Genomic DNA, 16,802 nt, shown 5'->3' on the forward strand with positions numbered 1-16,802 from the left:
GGGCGGAGGCGCCGCTGGCTCCCGGCTCTCGCCGAGGGGCGTCGGATACGGCAGGTGGGAGCGGGACGGGGACAGGGACAGGGACAGGGGCAGGGAGCGGGGCAGGGGCGGCTCGGCCCTGGGGGAGGTGGGCAGCGGTTTGGGGAGGTGCGGGGCTCGTTGCCATGGCTCCCTGCAAGCGCAGCCGGAGGAGATACTGATGCCAGTCACGGAGGGACCCCTCTTCCTTCTCGTGGGTGTGGAGCAAGGCTGGGTTTGGCTTTTCTTTTTTTTTTTTTTTTTTTCTTTTTGGGGTGGAGCGATTAATTTGCAGAGCCGGGACGGGGCTGCGGAGTCGCCACCGCCACCCGCAGCTCCAGCCGCTGCCTCCGAGCTTCCTCCGGCCCTAAGGTAAGGAGGGGTGGGGGGAGCCGGGCCGGGGGGTGCCGGGGCCAACGGCCCTGCCTCGCCTCCCAAAACCCCGTTATTTGTGCGCTGACCTTGCTACTGCTGCTCCCCGTACCGCGCCCGGTGCTGCCGGGCGGGGAAGAGGCGAGGAGAGGGAGCGGGGCTACGGGAACGGGGCGCGCAGGTGCCGGGCTCCGAGCGGGGCTCCCCCGGGCTGCCCCTCCTCGGAGAAGTTGGAGGGGGAACAGGGGGGCACCGGGGGTGCCGAGGTCTCGGCTGGGGGGGCTGGCTCTTGGTCTCCTGCTCTTTGCATGGGTTCAAGTTTGCAACCCGGGTGGCGTCCTTCTGTGCAAGTACTTTGCTCTTTCGTTCTTTTTCCTTTTTTTTTCCCCCGTTACAATATGGGCATTTCTTTTATCAATACCTAAATAATTGCCAATGTCTTCAGCAGGTGTCTTTTTTTTTTTTTTTTCTAAGGGGAGTGGTGTGGTTGTATTGCAGCTCACGAGAGCTATAAGAATCTTTAAGCATCTCTATCTTGTGCTGTGTGCTGTTAATTAGTGCTGTACAATCAGTGGTCTCAGCTAGGTTTAGGTCTTCATAATGCAAGGAGATAGTGCTTTCTGTCTGTTTCCTAATTGTCGAATGCAGTAAGCAGCAATAGCCTTCACGTATCGCTTGTATGATGAATGTTACTCTCTTCATGTTTTGGGGTAGAAAGGAGCTAAGCTATGATATGTTGGATAACATTCAGATGTTCAACTGTAATTCGACAGATATAAACCAAACATATTTGTTCTCAGCTTGAGCTGGAAATAGTTCTGCTTGAAACACACTTTTGAAAATTTCACCAGAGACTTGACAGGTAGTATTTTTGTGTGATTGTCAAGGGTTCATTTGATGTGACTGAGTTAAATACGTGTTAGTCAGCTCTCAGAAATATTGTTCTGTACACAATAAATAACAAATACAAGTGTAGCTTTAGGCCTGAGAAGAGGAGATGGGAAAAACTGTGCACCTTGAGCTGGATATATGGATTTTTCCTCTCTAAGTGAACACATGCAGCCTTACCCTGTTGGAGCTGCTTTGCCCATTGCTTCCCATGATGCTGCACCTGGCTTCTACTGACCTGAGGTATTAGAGTCACAGGCTGCTGCTCTGTTGATACTCTTGTGTTGCTTAATAGTAATGAGTTTTCTTTGTCTTAAAACAAACAAACAAACCCCACACTCTCTCAATGGGTCTTTTAAGAAAATACAAGATTCCTGCTAGGCAGTTTCTGTGGTCCTTGCTTGGGCCATGCTGCTGCTATCAGTGGAGTTTGACTTAGTGAACTGCAAGACCATGTCACATTAAAATGAGATGCAAAAGACAGCATACCAATGGCTGCAGGAGGTACTGGAGTTCCTTCAGGAATATTGCACAGTATACATGAAACTCTCCTTAAATATATACAGTCAAAACAAGTTCAGCAATCCAAGAGTTGCGGAAGTTTTGCCTGAAGTAATACAGCTTTGAAAGCAGTTCCTTCTCTAAAATGGTGCAATTTGTTATTGTTTTTTATCAAAATAGGAATAAAATGAGCTCTGGATATAAGGCTGAAATAAAGAGGCTGTGCTTCAGTTATATACACTTTGATTACATTTAGCTCTCTGTCCGTAAATGAATGTAATTACTTTGGGCATTTAGTATGTGTTACTCCATTAATTAAACATAATGAATCAAAACATAATACTCCATTTCTTTATCCCAAGAAGAGCAGCAGATAAGCCCTCTTTTAAATGAAGGACTGTCTTATTCACAACATTTATGTTTACTGCAGGTGGCTTGGATTGTAGCCATCTTGTTTGCCAATAAAAATATACGTTATCACTAATGTTTGGAAGGTAAAATGAAAGAAGGTAGATATGCGTTACATAGAATGATATTGTGGACAGAGGCTGGTGAGATAAGGAAGGATTCCTCTGCTTCCCTGGTGGGAGAGGACAGGGACTACTTTAAACACCACTAATTAGTTCAGTTTATCTTGCATGCGTTACAATGCCGTAGTTGGTTAATTATAGCTTTTCCCATTAGCAGTATGTTAAGAATAATGAATTAACATATCACACAGATCAAAAGAACATCTACAAAGTTTATCTTCGAAAGAAAAAAAAAAAAAAATGTGTGGCAGGAAGTCCCTGTGGCTTTCCCAAGGCACAGATTTGTTGGAATTCCTGAGCTGGTTTTCGGCGCCTGATGAATGACTTGAATTGATCCCAAACAAGTGACACTGGAGCTGCTGGTTGCTTAGCAACCCGCCAAGATGCCACAGTTTCTTTTGGTATATTTGTCCAGCAAAGTAGAAATTCCGTTTTGTTAAAGATGTTTTTTTCTGCGAGCACAAAGCTGACCTTATAAAGGCCCTAGATTATGTATAATTAAAAATGATGCATCAGGGCTGAGTCTGGCCAGCAGCATGGGCATGAAGAAAAGAGCAAGAATCTTACTTGTAAACCATCTTCTGGTGTTAATGTGCTCAGTGTTTTATAACAAGATTCAATTGTCCTTTCTCAGTTAGACTTCTGTTTAAAAAAAAAAAATAAAAAATCATCATTACTGGGAGAAGCAAGTCTGACAAAGACACTCATCTACCAACTGCTTTTTGAAGCATTCCTGTCATGCTGACTTGAGATATGAGATCCTGCAAAGCCTTGTGGGGTCACACCGTGATGCATTATGAGTAAATGAAACATAACATGGAACATGGGGCTTGGTCGTTGTCCAACTTGTGTCAGGGCAGCCTGGCATATCCTGTAGCCCATGGGCTAGGTTGTCCTTGCAGAATAAATTGTGTTCTTAACTTTATTTTGTGCAAGGAAATAACAGGTTTAGTACTCAAAGGGCAGAGAGATGATAAAAGTTACGGTGGTCACATACCCCCAAAATACCAATACTGGCTTAACCATCTTGTGCCAACCTTTGTACATCTAATACCTGCTGAATTATACTTTTATTTCAGTATCTCAGTGTTTATTGTTACATTTGGATCCATTTCTGCTGGTATCTTAATTCCAGCATGCACAGTGAAGGGGAGTCTTGCAGCTGTCCCATCCTTGTTTCTTGTGCTGTAATTTGCTTTAGAGGGAGACTGCACAAACTGATTCATTGGGGGTGAATTGAAGGCAGAATATCTGTTTCAGGGGTTTACTTTGTGCAGGCCAGCTGCTAATGGGCTTTCTTTTGTGTCCTCCTGACTAAGTTAAAGCAAAACATTTGTGATGTTTATGGGTGGATTTGGGGTTCTCAGCAGCATTTTGCTATACTTGACTGCTCCTTTGAGCTCTGCTACTTGCTAATATACAAATATCATTTTCTGTCTAAAATTGTAACTCAGTAAAAGTATTTCAGGGCTAGGAGAACTGCAGGCTGTCATGGCATTTATTTTTCACATTGGTGTTCTGGAAGGTTTCTTCCTTCTTCTTGGTGAGAAAAAGGAATCCAGATATTTTTCTTGTTCCAAAACAAAGCTTGAGCATTTTATGATCCACTGGCCTGTTGGAATGAAAGAGAATGTGTAGCTGCCAGGTTTGGATCACAGTGATCCAAGTCTCAACTCATTGTTTGCCAACAGTGCTAGGCTAAGATTATTTTAGTTCATAATCTTGTCCTTCTAACTACATTTCTAGGCTTTGTCATGTTTCTGGGTGTCTTCTGAGTCCTGTGTTCATCTTGCTCCCTGATGTCCCTTTGGATTCCAGGGGAATGTGTCAATCTGCGTTCTGTAGAACAAGCTGGCCACTCACAACCTTCCACAGCAAGCTATTATCACTAAGAAATAAACATTGTAAGGACTAGGAATTTGTGTTTACATGACAATGCACTTACTTTACAGGAAGAAATATCTGGTGGTGGTGGTGAAGAGGGCAAGAAAAATGTTGTAGTTAGCTTTTTTTTTTTTTTTTTTTTTTTTTTTTTCCCTGAGAAAGCTAGTATGTATTTCTTTGCCTCTCTAATTTTCACTCGTGGAGTAGATTCCATGCTCCATAGATGTCCATGCAATATAAAGGAATACATCCAACTCATTGTCAAGGGCCAGCTAAACTCAGTGGGTAACAGATTGTCACCTCCAGGAAGAGTCGTGAATGCCAAGAGGAAAGCACTTATGTATGTTTTATTGAGGAATTAGAATTGGTCCCTGTAGCTAGAAGTTTTTTAGCATAATTTAAGGTGTGCTTTCAGTTACAGAAAATATATTTTCATATTTTTGAAGACATTATCTATGGATCTTTGTAATATTTAATATTAATACTTGTGGTATTAAACTTTTGGTCCAGATTTAAGTGCATGCAAGCTTATGTTTTTGTATCTATGTGGCAAAGTCAATGCCCGAAACTCAAGGTGTTTTTTTGTCTTTTTTTTTTTTTTTTTTTTTTTTTTCTTTTTCCCTCTGGGTTAGTGTCCTTGTATCTGTTTTATGCATTGATTTCTGTAAGCACATTTGCATACCCAAATGCTGATTATTTCATTTTCCATTGCAGTGATTGCCTGTGCATTATAAACAGACGAGGGTATGAGGTGATATTTGGTGCCTCGCATTTATCCTCCTGGCGGGTCCCAGCACCCCTGTAAGAAATGCATAGTGCTGGTCACACAGCCAGGGAGATGTGTGAGTTCTGGGGCTGCAGCATTCCTTAGCAGATGTTTCCTTCTTCCTTCATTACACCTGAATGTATGAAACTCCACAAAATGCAGACAAAAAATAGTTTGTCATAAAAATTAGTATTTGTAGTATTGTTATAGCTGAAGTGGTGTTAGCTGCTGTGAGTATGAGCTCCTGGTCCTGTTCCATCTAAGAGGGACAAGATTTATGTTACTTTCTCCATTAGTGTTCATAATTTCTTTTGACCCTTGCTAGCCCTCTCTTTTCTGCACTTACTGAGAAAATTGAAAATTGTTCTTTTTGCGTAGTTTTTCTTCTTTTGCCAAGTCAGCAAGCAGATGGGATAAAGTGGAGGTGTGGTGGCGATGTGACTCAGGGAGGGTGGGGAGGACACAGAGAAGGATAGGGACAGGCCTGCGCAGGTGGAAGCCATCCTCATCTTTGCTCCTGTGTCCCATGCAGAGGAAGCAGCGATGTCTGGATCTAGGCCCGAGCAGCTGGGTCGAGGAGGAGCCAACGTTTGAGCACAGGCAGGGCTGCTCCTGTTGGAGTGTGGTTTTTGAGGACATTACAGGCAGATGGCTCCTGGTCTGGCTATGACTGTGGCAGCGGGCTGGTCCACCAGGCCCACGCTGAGTTCCCTGCAAGCAGCCTACAGACAGTGGCTTCAGCTGTGGGGAGAAAATAGAGCTTCTCCTTGTGCTCCTATCCTGTCCTCCGCAGTGAAGGAGGTACAGAAGGGTGACCTTGGTGTGAAGCAGCAAAATGTGCCCATGGGACTTCACACTGCTCTGTGTCTTCAGCCTGGTGAGGGCCAGTGCTGTCCCTGCCAGCCTGGGGTGCTGTTTGCGCTGGCATGGGGCAAGGGAAGCTTTGTGTGTTGATATATAAAGCCATGTGGCTGCAGCTTTCTAGGGGGAGTGAACCCACGTGAGGGGATCTGCAAAAGAGGGGGAAGTCTCACTGCCTTTGTGAGTGGAAAGTTTAAACAAGCAGTGACAACATGAGCTTCATTCTCAAATAAGTGTAATCTTCTAAAAGGAAGGATAAAATCCATCTTTTGTCCTGTATCTCCTTTACTATCCCTTTGAGTGTGGCACTACAGAGTTGCTGCCAGCCTCAGCCACCAAGGAGCGGCCACAAGCACTGCCCGCAGGGCTTGGCAACCACTTGGAGGAAAGGAGAGGAGAGGGCTGCCTTCAAGGGTGCATCCCTGCAGCCTCACAGGGTGTTTGAAAAATGCATCATTTGGTTGTGCCTTGTGTAGTACGATATTAAAACGGATGGAAACCTGCAGTGGCATTTCAGTAAATAATGGCTGTTGCCATTGCCCTATCCCTAGTGTTTGAAATGGAATTAGTCCTGGTGAAAGATCACTCTGCTTATAGGGAAAATAAAATTATTATTCCAGGGGGCATTTTTTTTTTTTTTTTTTTTTTTTTTTTTTTTTCCTGTGGAAAATACTATAACAATGCTTTCAGCTAACAAAAGTGATCAACTAGGTGGCTTTTACGTATACATCTTTTATTTTATTTTTTAGTTTAATGAAATGAGAGAATCATTAAAAATAACGGATTGTCTGTAGGTTTTGGAGCACCTACAAAATCCACCAGCATGGCTTGTCTGTCATTACTAAAATCCCTCTCCCTGTGGTGCTGTGGCTGTTTGTGTTGGCTGGTACAGGGTTGTATGCACACTTGCACCCGCACTTGTTTGCTTAATTTGTTGGGTTTACATCTGCAAATGCAAAATACCCCCAAACCACAATATGGTTGCTGATTTCAATGAACTTATTAACTAGAATTGAGGCTAATGCTCAGCTATTTTGCTGAGTAGGGGTTTTATGCTATTTCTTTTGGTTATTTTTTTTCATATTCCTCCACCAACTACTTTGTTCTAATAAAATTTCATTTTAGAACATAGATTTCTACAGGATTTCTATTTTGCCCAGACTGAGCCAGAGATGGTCCCACTTGATCTTGGTCATGAAATGCTTTTACATCTGAGTAAGCTGTATGGGATGCTTATTTCATATGAGTTCTGTTTAAGTGTTGATCAAAAATGTAGCTAGTGTGGTAATAAAAATCCCAAATAGTTTGAAATAAAAATTCCTTTTGTTACATATGGACAAAAATAACAGCACTGAACCGACAGTATTTGTACTAATAGATAATATTACTTTCTTAAGAAAATATTAAAATAACCCCCTGCTACACTGGGGTAACTTCTGGGATTAATATCACACAGAAACCAATGGTGAAGTCATGGCGCCACGGAAATAGATGGTCAAACTCCCTCTGACCTCAGCAGAGTCAGGTTTTTGTCCCGAGAGTGATGAAAATCTAATTTACAACCTAACCAGTTGGAGAAATAGGCGTAATGGCTCGGATCCTTGACTGATATAAATGACCGCGGTTGGGCTGGGGCTGATTGAGTTACGCTGGCTGCCACCACCTGGGCCTCCGGAGGATGGTGTCAGACATCCGTGTGGTCTTGCTGGGCCCATCAGCGCTGCCGCAACAGGCTGTGTGTGCGGGTAAACAAACGTATGACGAGCTTTAATGCAGTGCCTCCTGTCAAGTGGCGTACTCTTGTCCCCCGTTTTGACTGGAAACAAATAAGCAGCAGACAGTAATGAATATTTCTGTTTCCTGAGTTATACAAATTACAAATGTCGTGCTGTAAGCTAGAAGGTAGTAGTGATTAAAGGACGGTCCCAGGCGGACCAGGTGGAGGCATGCTACTGCACTCAATGTACGGGGCTGTCACTGAAATCCACAGTAATTGCTCAGGGTTTGCTACCTGTGTGACAAAAGTCCCTTTTGATTATTGATGGGATGAGGCTGGACTTAGGCTTTCACCTAAATCTGGGATTTTGATCATCTCTGATTATCGTATTGAATTGCAGCATCCCTGCTCTTTGTGTCTGCCACACGCAGTGGTGATTGTACCTGCCATGCTGGCAGGTGTTTTGGGGCTGATACCTGCCCAAACCATGCTGACCTGCTGCCAAGCACTCAGAGCTTCCTGCTGCATCCCAGGGGACTGCTGAGAATTGAAATCTGCTTGAGTTACATTACAGCACAATTCTTTATTAAAGGTAAAACGCAGAGGCTGGGGTGGCACCAGAAAGTAATACAGCCCGCCTTGTTGTGCAGCCAGCCTCACAAAAGGAAGTTTCTCCAATTTACTTCCACGCGTGCAGGATCCTGCCTTTCTGAGTGTTGTATCTAATTATCCTGCCAGTGCTGCAAATCTTCATTGTGAGCCCTTCCTGCTGTCAGGCATCTCTGCAGTGAAACCTCAACCTAATTCCATAGTGTAGCAAGATGAAAATCTCATCTTTGGTGCATAAGAATTATGCCTCAGCATTTATAAGAAAAACAACAGGCAGCAAACATCAAGGGCTATTCACAAATTTTATCATGTGTATCACCAAAAAAAAAAAAAAAAAGGAATAATCTTTATATTCAGCAGACAAGCGGCATTCTCTGTACAAACCTGCTCCGTTGTCATCCTCCAAAATGTATGCTAAGCTTGTCTGTGCACAAAGCTCCTTGTAATGGGTCATGGTTTGACCAAATTTTTTATCCTTACCTCGTGCTGCTATAGAAAGAAGTACTACATTTTTCAGTGTTATTTGTATAATGCACTTACTGAAAAGAATAACGTATGCAAAGCTTTGAAGCTCAGGCAGCAGCAATCCATTTAACCATTTATAGTTTTATGTTTCTTATAATCCCTGAATCCAAATGTCCCTAGAGAGCGAATGGGCCATTAAAAAAAAATTAGGCCTTTAAATTAAATGGATTTAAATTCACTCCTTTGCATACTTTGTTGTTGTTGTTGTTCTGCCTGAATGAGATATTGCCTCAGTAATTGAACTGTAACTTTCCTACAGGTAAATAGTGTCAGACAGCTGATATTCCAAATGCTTTACCGCTTTAGGGTTGTGCGGTGCTAATATGGCAATTTGCAGCACACCTTTGAGAGGAGACGTGTCCAGTCCACTTAGGATCACTGATTGCTGGGCTGGAGCTTGAGCTCAATTACCGTCTGGTAGTCAATGTGCTTCTGGAGCCGGGACTCAAAAGGATGTTGTGGGGTGAGGCAACGCATCCCTGGCAAAGCTGGGGAGGATTAATTGGGCTGGGTAGATGGAAGTGATGCTGCAAGAGGCAAGGCTGCTCAAAGGGATGACATGTCTATCAGAAAGCCTTTTTTATTATCTTTGGAAAAGATAGAGTGATACATTGTACAAGGATGCTGGAGTAGTTTTGGCTCTGTTACTTATGTGAGACAGATTGAAGACAGCATTCATTAAGGTTCAGCACTTCCAAATCAGCAGGCATAAATACCAGTTATCCAAGAACAACGTGCATGAGCTGAGGGGACCTCCTGCTCTCCGATATTGACTTGTGTATCATGGTGTGCTGCAAGAACCGTGGAGGAGCATTGGTGCAAAGAGAGAAAGCAGAATGAGGTAGGGGATGGTCACTCCCTGATAAAAGTTGATAAAGGACTGAATTAATATGGAGTTTAGATAGAATTAAGATCAGTCAGTACATCTTCCTGATATTCCTGATGAATAGGTTACAGGTTTGCAAGGTACAGGTAACTAAACGTTGTGGTGGAATTTTCCAGCTGTTAGATTTGGTGTCTCATGAAACTTCAGTTAAAATAAATAAATAAATAAAAATCGAGTATGTAGTACTAGTAGTGCTCACGTTTAATGGATTAAGATTCAACCAACAAAGCGGAAATGGTATTTGTCTATGGGGATTCCCTATTGAAAGATGTGTGCTTTTAGTGCAGCTTCACTGGAAAGAGAGCTGGTCCTGAATCTGTTTAACATCTTTATCAATAGTCTCAACATAAAAATTAAATGACTGCAGCCAAAGATGTGGATGAGGCGATATTAAGAGTGTGAAAATAAGAAATTACAAGGAGCTAGCTGTCTGACTGGCAAGCTATTTCTCCTCCTCCCGTCCTCCCAGGGGTCCAAGTCACATAAACATGATGGGGGTGTGTATCTGTGAGGGGAGTCACCCTGACAGGGCATCGAGGGGTCATAACGGATGAAGAAAGAAGACTTCCCAATGTGATGCTATGGCTGAAGGACCAGTGGGACCCTTTGACATAAGAGTTGCACTTGTAAGCATGATTTTTATCCAAGAACATGAGAATACTGGAAAGCTATGGCCAGCTTTAGTGTCAACAGTTTTAAAAAGTTTACAAAACTGAGAAGTCAAGAAAATAACCACAGTATTGATTTGAAGAGTGGAGAAAATTCCCTGTGGTGAGAGATTTAGAGAGCTAAATCTGCTTAGCTCATCAAAAAGAGGATTGAGAAGGGACTTGATTACAGGGACAAGTATTTTCATGAGGAAAGCATACCCTGTTTTTTAATCAAGAAGATAAAAGAATAAGATCCAATAGCTGAAAGCAGACAATTTCAAATTAGACATTAAACACAAATTTTCATCCGTGATTAACCGCTGGAATGCACTATGATGTGTTCAAATCAAGACTGGATATCTTGTGTGATAGGATCAGTCAAATACAGGTTACTGGATATAATTTGCAGGCAATAAGGAAAAGTACAGAAGGGTGCAAATGCCCTAAAATCTGGGGGCATTGAAAGGGCAATCACATAAAGTTAAGCAAAAAGGAAGAACATACATGGGAAGTATAAAAAGGAGAAATGGAACCAAAGGAAGGACAAAGAGATAAATTTTACCTGAAAAGAGTAAATTCTTTTCTGAATTTGGGAGCATATGTTGCAGCAAAGTGAGTTTTGGCATTGGAAACACCTTGAGCATTGGCAGTGCTGGAGTCATCTGTTTCATAGTCAAAACAGCAATTTTGGATTCTCTGCTTTGTTAATGATGATGGAGAAACCTCCTACTTGTCATTTGGGCTCTTGGCACTGCTGGCTCCCTATTCTGCTGCTATGAGAGTCGACAGCAAAATCAACTTTGTTTAGATGTGATGGAGCTGAGGGCCATTTCCCACCATGAGAGCCCCGCAGTGTTCCCCAGGAGTGAAGGGCATGTCACGGATTGCCTGGGCTGTGGCACGCTTCACCTTATCAGCAGCAAGCTGTCACTGTGGTCTCTTGTGTGCCCTTCAGTTTATTGACACGAATGTTATACATTAAAAAGTTCTTTTAAATGCTTTTAAAAGAACCCCATTTTTGTTCCATTAAAACAAACTCTTGGGAAATCCAGCAGGGAAATCTATGCAGTCTCATTTTTTTGTTTGATGTGTAGCATCTTTGTATGTTTGTCCTCATGAAATAGTTTCACCATATCAGCAATTGTCTTCTTTTTCCAGAGAAGCATACATATAGCTTGTTTCACAGTGCCTGATAACTGGGTAATCATTAATTTAAATGTCATATTGTGTTTCTTCTCTGAGAAAGTAAAATGATTGAGTCAAGATCATGGTTTGGGCATGTTTACTGTTCAAATGCAGTTTTTCCCTCTGGACCTACAGCTATAATGGAAGTGAAACAGGTGCTGTAAAGGTTGTAAGTCACTTTGCTATTGTGGAAGCTCTTTATCCAGGACTGAAAATAGCTTTTCTGGAAAAATGTTCATAACCGCTGTATTACATCCACAGTAGAAAATATCGTTGTACTTGTTATGCAGAGATAGCTTGCATATGTTATTTTTTACAACTCCATCACAAAGCTATTACTTTTGTTAAGCAACATTTCCTATACTGCTTTAGGATTTGAAGATAATAATTGTTCCATGACTTTTTCAATGGAAATTAGCAATGTTTCCTCTGCACTGTTTAACAGAAGGATAAACTCTTGGTGACCAATTAGGGCATTGACCTACACAGAGCTGCAGGTAATTCAACAATTTCGGTCTCCTATGGCTGTAAACACTTCATATTGCCAGAAACATTGAACAACAATTTTCTTATTTCTGGGCCAGAGTGTGGGTATCTTCTGGACTGTGCTAAAACCTGGGCTTATTATGGTAATATTCTCCTTGGAATGAACAGGATGGCTAAATTGTAAGAAACTGTTTTCTTGGGGGAAAAATATCATGCAAGAATGTCCTCACTACCTGTAATAATCGACTAACTGGGCAGTAATTATTCCAAAATACTGGTGGAAGTATATTGACCTTGACAATCATTTTCTTTTTCAAATGGGCATCTGAATAATTGTCTTTGCCTAAGGATTCCCCAGAAGCTGTTCTCAAATCAGAGCGGCACTTCAGTGTTCAGCTCATGACATTGTGACATCCATTAGGAACACAGAGAGGTAGGAATTACCCTATTCAATTCAATTAAAGATCTAATTAACTTAGAAACCTATCTCTGTTAGTAACTAGTACTGGATGACTCAACAGCCTGAACAAAAAAAGAAAAAAAAAATAAAAAGAAACCAACACTTTTCCTTCTTCCCTCCTCCCCTAAACTCTCTTTATAACATTTAAGGAATAATGCATTCCTGAGAGAAGTTTTTTTCCTCTTACAGAGCGCTTCTGTTTGACTTCCATCCTGAAACATGAGATCAGTAGCCCTTAAATTCTTATCCTGCCTTGTGAAAGTATTATTAGCACTTCAAACATCTAATCACTTTCCTAGCCATGGTGACTATATTTTGTCGGGGGGTTCATAGAGTTAATTACTTATTATGATGTTCTTTCCCACTTTAAATTTGCTCTCTCTTAATTCCAGTGTGATAATTAAAGTGACTATTTGACCTTATTTCACCTGTTTTCATATATGCCTATATGGGTCTGTGATGTTCATTCCTTGAAACATATTATAGGTACGTGGAACATTAACTGACAATTCTTTGCATTCCTTTCTTAAAGGACCCTTTAATATCTTTATTTTGTATCTATTCGGTCTTCTCTATAATTCTTTGAATGACCTCTGAATGCAGTTATACTTACTTTCAAAGGTAAGAATATATTAGCAGTAGATCTAAATTGCTAATTTTGCGCCATACTTATTTTTAGTCGTTTCTAATGTATTCTCTACACAGCCTCCTATCTCAGTTACATCTTGACCATCTTGGCTTGCTAAACAGATGCTTTTTATTGGAGGTATTTTTTATTTTTAAAAATATATATACATTTATTTATTTTGAAAGAAAAAAATCTAATAGAAGCACTCTTCTTTTTCACCCTTCTGTAAGCCAGGGGCTATTTGGTGGATTTAATTTTAGCTAAATAAAATGAAACAAATCTATTATGATTCTGGGAAACTCTCATGTTTCAGATCAAAAGTTATTTCCAAATGTAGGGGTTGGAAATTAATGTCTCCCTGGGTGGGTGATCCTGTAACTGCCTCCTGCAAGCTTTCTCAGTTTCCTTCAAACCAAATGTCCTGGCCGTTTCTTCAGACAGTGCTGTTTGAGTGGATAAGGTGTTAAGATGATACAGTGGATATAGAACATAATATAGATATATAGACCCAATTACTTAAACTGATTACTGTTTAGGTATGGTTTTGCATGGACTTATTTAACCATCCTGGCATTTCATGAAAAAGGAAAACAGTTTGGGAGGAAGCAGGTCTTCACAGCATATGTATTTTTTCCAAACTGTTTTGTGCAATGGGCAATAGCTTTTCCCTTAGGCTTTTGAATATGATATTACTTAATCTTCCTGGAAAGTAATCGGAGTACTGGCAGCGTTTGATGAGACTGGGAGGAAAACAAACAGAAATGAGGAAGCTCAATATGGAGGGTATCAGATCTTTAGATTTATTCCGGAGACATAAATTTTGAAACTTGAAATTATACATCTGTAATGAGTACGTGCACGTAAGTGCATGTATGACTATTTATATAGGTATAGAGTTCATATCTTTGTCTTGTGCAGGAACCTGGAAGAGATGGAAAGTTCATATGCTAGTGTTTGCAGCTTCCTAATATCTAATAGCTATGTCTACACAGCTATGGAGAAGTAATTCAGTTTTCCTGTATTTTGGGGGAATTGCCTTTATCTGGGGGTTCCTCCTTGTAGAATACTAACTTCCTTGTATTTGGCTGCAGAACCTTGCCATGGCAGATGTTATGACTCAGAGCAGACGAGAAGATTCAGACTGCTATTTTTTTCCTTTTTTTTTTTTTTTTTTTTCTTCATAAGTGGCTTGCCCCCAGGCATGTTTTGACAGGGGAGATATCATTTCAAATTAGAATGTGAATGTGGAGGCTTTCCAAAGCTACAAATTGCAGATATTTCTCAGCATGACTCAAAGAAAAAAAAGTGTTGTGCATGCTGATGGCTTTCGGTGGTGGGGGTTATTGCTGCAGTGTAGCTCTGGTGGTTAAAGCCATAGTTTATTGCTTTGTTACAGGTTTGGACATGAGAGGCAGTGTCCACAACTGATCTGCTTTGGTTTCGTTCTTTTAATAACTACTTTCCTTCAAGCACTTGCTACTTTGATCATTTCTGTTAATTTTTTCCTAATTGGTGTCACAGGTAGGGTAGAAATAGAGAATGTACTGAAATACTAGTTTTGATCAAGAAACACAGGGGAGGGGGGGGGGGGGAAGTGAGGAGGAAAATGAAATGATGTGAGAATTGTATGAAGCCAAACAAACGTGTGAAGAAAATAGTGAATGGGTCTGGGCTGGAATTAGCAAGGGATTCTCAGCTTTCCTAGTGCCTCTCTTTGTCAGCCCCCAGAAATTATAGAGGAAAGTCATTGTGTTTCAAGAAAGCAAACCTTGGGATAGTTTCAAGGCTTATGGGATTGGAAGAGAAGGAAGCAGGGAAAGCTTTTGTAAAGAAAACCCACAAGTATATTAGGTAGGTCAAGATGTATATATTAATATTTGATAAAACGTTGCCTCTGTAAGCATCATCAAAGCCAACTTGGAAGAGGTGTTTTTTTCACTGACCCAAAGACACGAGGGATCTGACTGTTTCATGTATGCCCCATGAGATCCTTGACCACTAGCTGATTCCTGAGCTTCTCACTATTTCATGAGTCATTGAATTTCTTCCAAAGCCTATCAGCTCCTTACCCTTCCAATAAGAAGAAAATGAAAATTGGAGGATGCCAGTGGAAGAGCTAAAAGAGAACCTGTCACTGATTAACTAAGGAAGAGAGTCACTGCCATGTGTGAGCATGTAAAAATAATACAGTCAGCAGGTGGGTGAGTGAGCATCTCGCTGCCTTCGGCTAGGCTGGGGTTGTGATCAGTGGCAAAAAAGCTCATTTCCCATACTTGTCTTAAATGGCCAGTTAAATCTGCAGCATCAGTCAGCTGAAGATATTTTAAAGATGACAAATAATTTGATCTGAAAGCAGGCAATCCAGAGGATGCTCCCTGCTGAAGACTGCCAGAGGACTTTGCAGCAAGATGATTGCTTTTCTCCCTTTTTGAAAGGGGAGCAGTGTGATGAGGAGAGGAATTCCTTTGAAACTGTGTTTTTTGCCCTATTTCAGAAAAATTAACAGAGGGAACATCTATAGTTCTGAATACCATCCTGTGAGCTATTGGTGTCTGTGATGTGTCTGACTTTTGAAGTGAGAGACCTTAATACTCCTAACACTCCAGGTCTTTCTAGCACTTTAAAGTTTTTCCTGAGTTTAAGAAAAAAACTTTTTTTTTTTTTTTTTTTTTTTTTTTTTTTTTAAATGAACTGAAAGAAAGAGAAAGAAACCTCAATACCTTGCCCCAATCTCTAGGTTTATGGCACAGTCATAATGGAGGTTTGGGAGCAGTTTTGCACAGTCATAATGGAGGTTTGGGAGCAGTTTTGCATTGTTTGAGGCTGGCACCCTTTGAGTGGGTTCTGGTTCTCTGACTACGTTATTTGTTCTTGAGCTTGTCTTTCATTCTTCCCTCCTTTAGCTGCGTTTTCAGTTTTTGTTCTGACAAATTCTGAAAAATTCTGACAATCCTGACCATGGCATTTTGGTTTTAGCGCCGTGTCAGTAAAAGGATCGAGGACCCTCATCCATGGGATCTGTTAAATCACTCTTCTCCATGTAGACTCCTGGAAAACAGCAGCAGAACTGCTCCGATTTGTAAGCAGGCAGGATCTGGCCCTGTGCCTTAGCCCCAAGGTCCATGTGTTGTTGTGGCCCATTCTGGGAGATGTGGACATTTGCTTCCTTTGTGTCTCCGTGTTCACAAGGTTTTTTCTTCTGTGCTGAGATGCAGCATAGGGAGGGAACAAGAGTGAACTCTGATAGGTTTAACCCATAATAAGTCTGATGTCCTCAGGGAGAACGGAGATTAAAGAGCCAAAATTCTCTGGGAGATTGTCACTCGCCTAATGATGATAGTCGCCTATGGCAGTTAGGGATGATATGGCTGATACTTAGCAGGGGTTGTGAACCAATTAGTCTGCTCAACAAAATACTTGGTCCATTGGGTGCAAATGTTAGGAATATTTATAGGGCTGGCTATGGATTCTGCTAATCAAATTGGAGGAAGCTACTTAGGAGACTGTCCCAGGCTCTCCAGAAGCCCTGAGATTACAAAACTGGGAGATAAACAAATGTTTGCCAGTGTAAATATTAGGACTGAAAGATTGCATTTGAATTCTTTTTCCATTTTCTGGTACTGTAAAGTCAATTACGGGGGCCTGAAGCATGCTAAAGTCAGCTTCCTCATGGAGGGCCGACTTCAACAGGGGCTGTCCATAGATGATCTTCTGGAAGTTGGCTTACTCCTCCTAAGCCCAGGGTGCTGTAATATGTCTTGGACCATCCAGCCAGGAGTCCCAGTGGCAGAGGATGCCCCATAAACAAGTCTAAGTGAGATGGCAGCCACACAATA

At 41.5% G+C, this 16,802-nt stretch overlaps 1 protein-coding gene across 7 annotated transcripts in view; it reads left to right on the forward strand.

The window, feature by feature from the left end:
• Positions 1-302: 302 nt before the first annotated feature.
• Positions 303-16,802, forward strand: part of CHL1 (cell adhesion molecule L1 like) — a 157,189-nt gene continuing 140,689 nt past the window's right edge. For 6 of the 7 annotated variants that reach the window (XM_032194465.1, XM_032194459.1, XM_032194460.1 and 3 more), the window contains exon 1: positions 303-390. The gene's annotated coding sequence lies outside the window, so the exon portion shown is untranslated. The remainder of the gene's footprint in view (positions 391-16,802) is intronic. The other variant, XM_032194463.1, reaches the window with a different exon arrangement.

This window comes from Aythya fuligula, chromosome 10 (genome assembly GCF_009819795.1).
Source record: "Aythya fuligula isolate bAytFul2 chromosome 10, bAytFul2.pri, whole genome shotgun sequence".
In the NCBI taxonomy this organism is placed as follows: Eukaryota; Metazoa; Chordata; class Aves; order Anseriformes; family Anatidae; genus Aythya; species Aythya fuligula.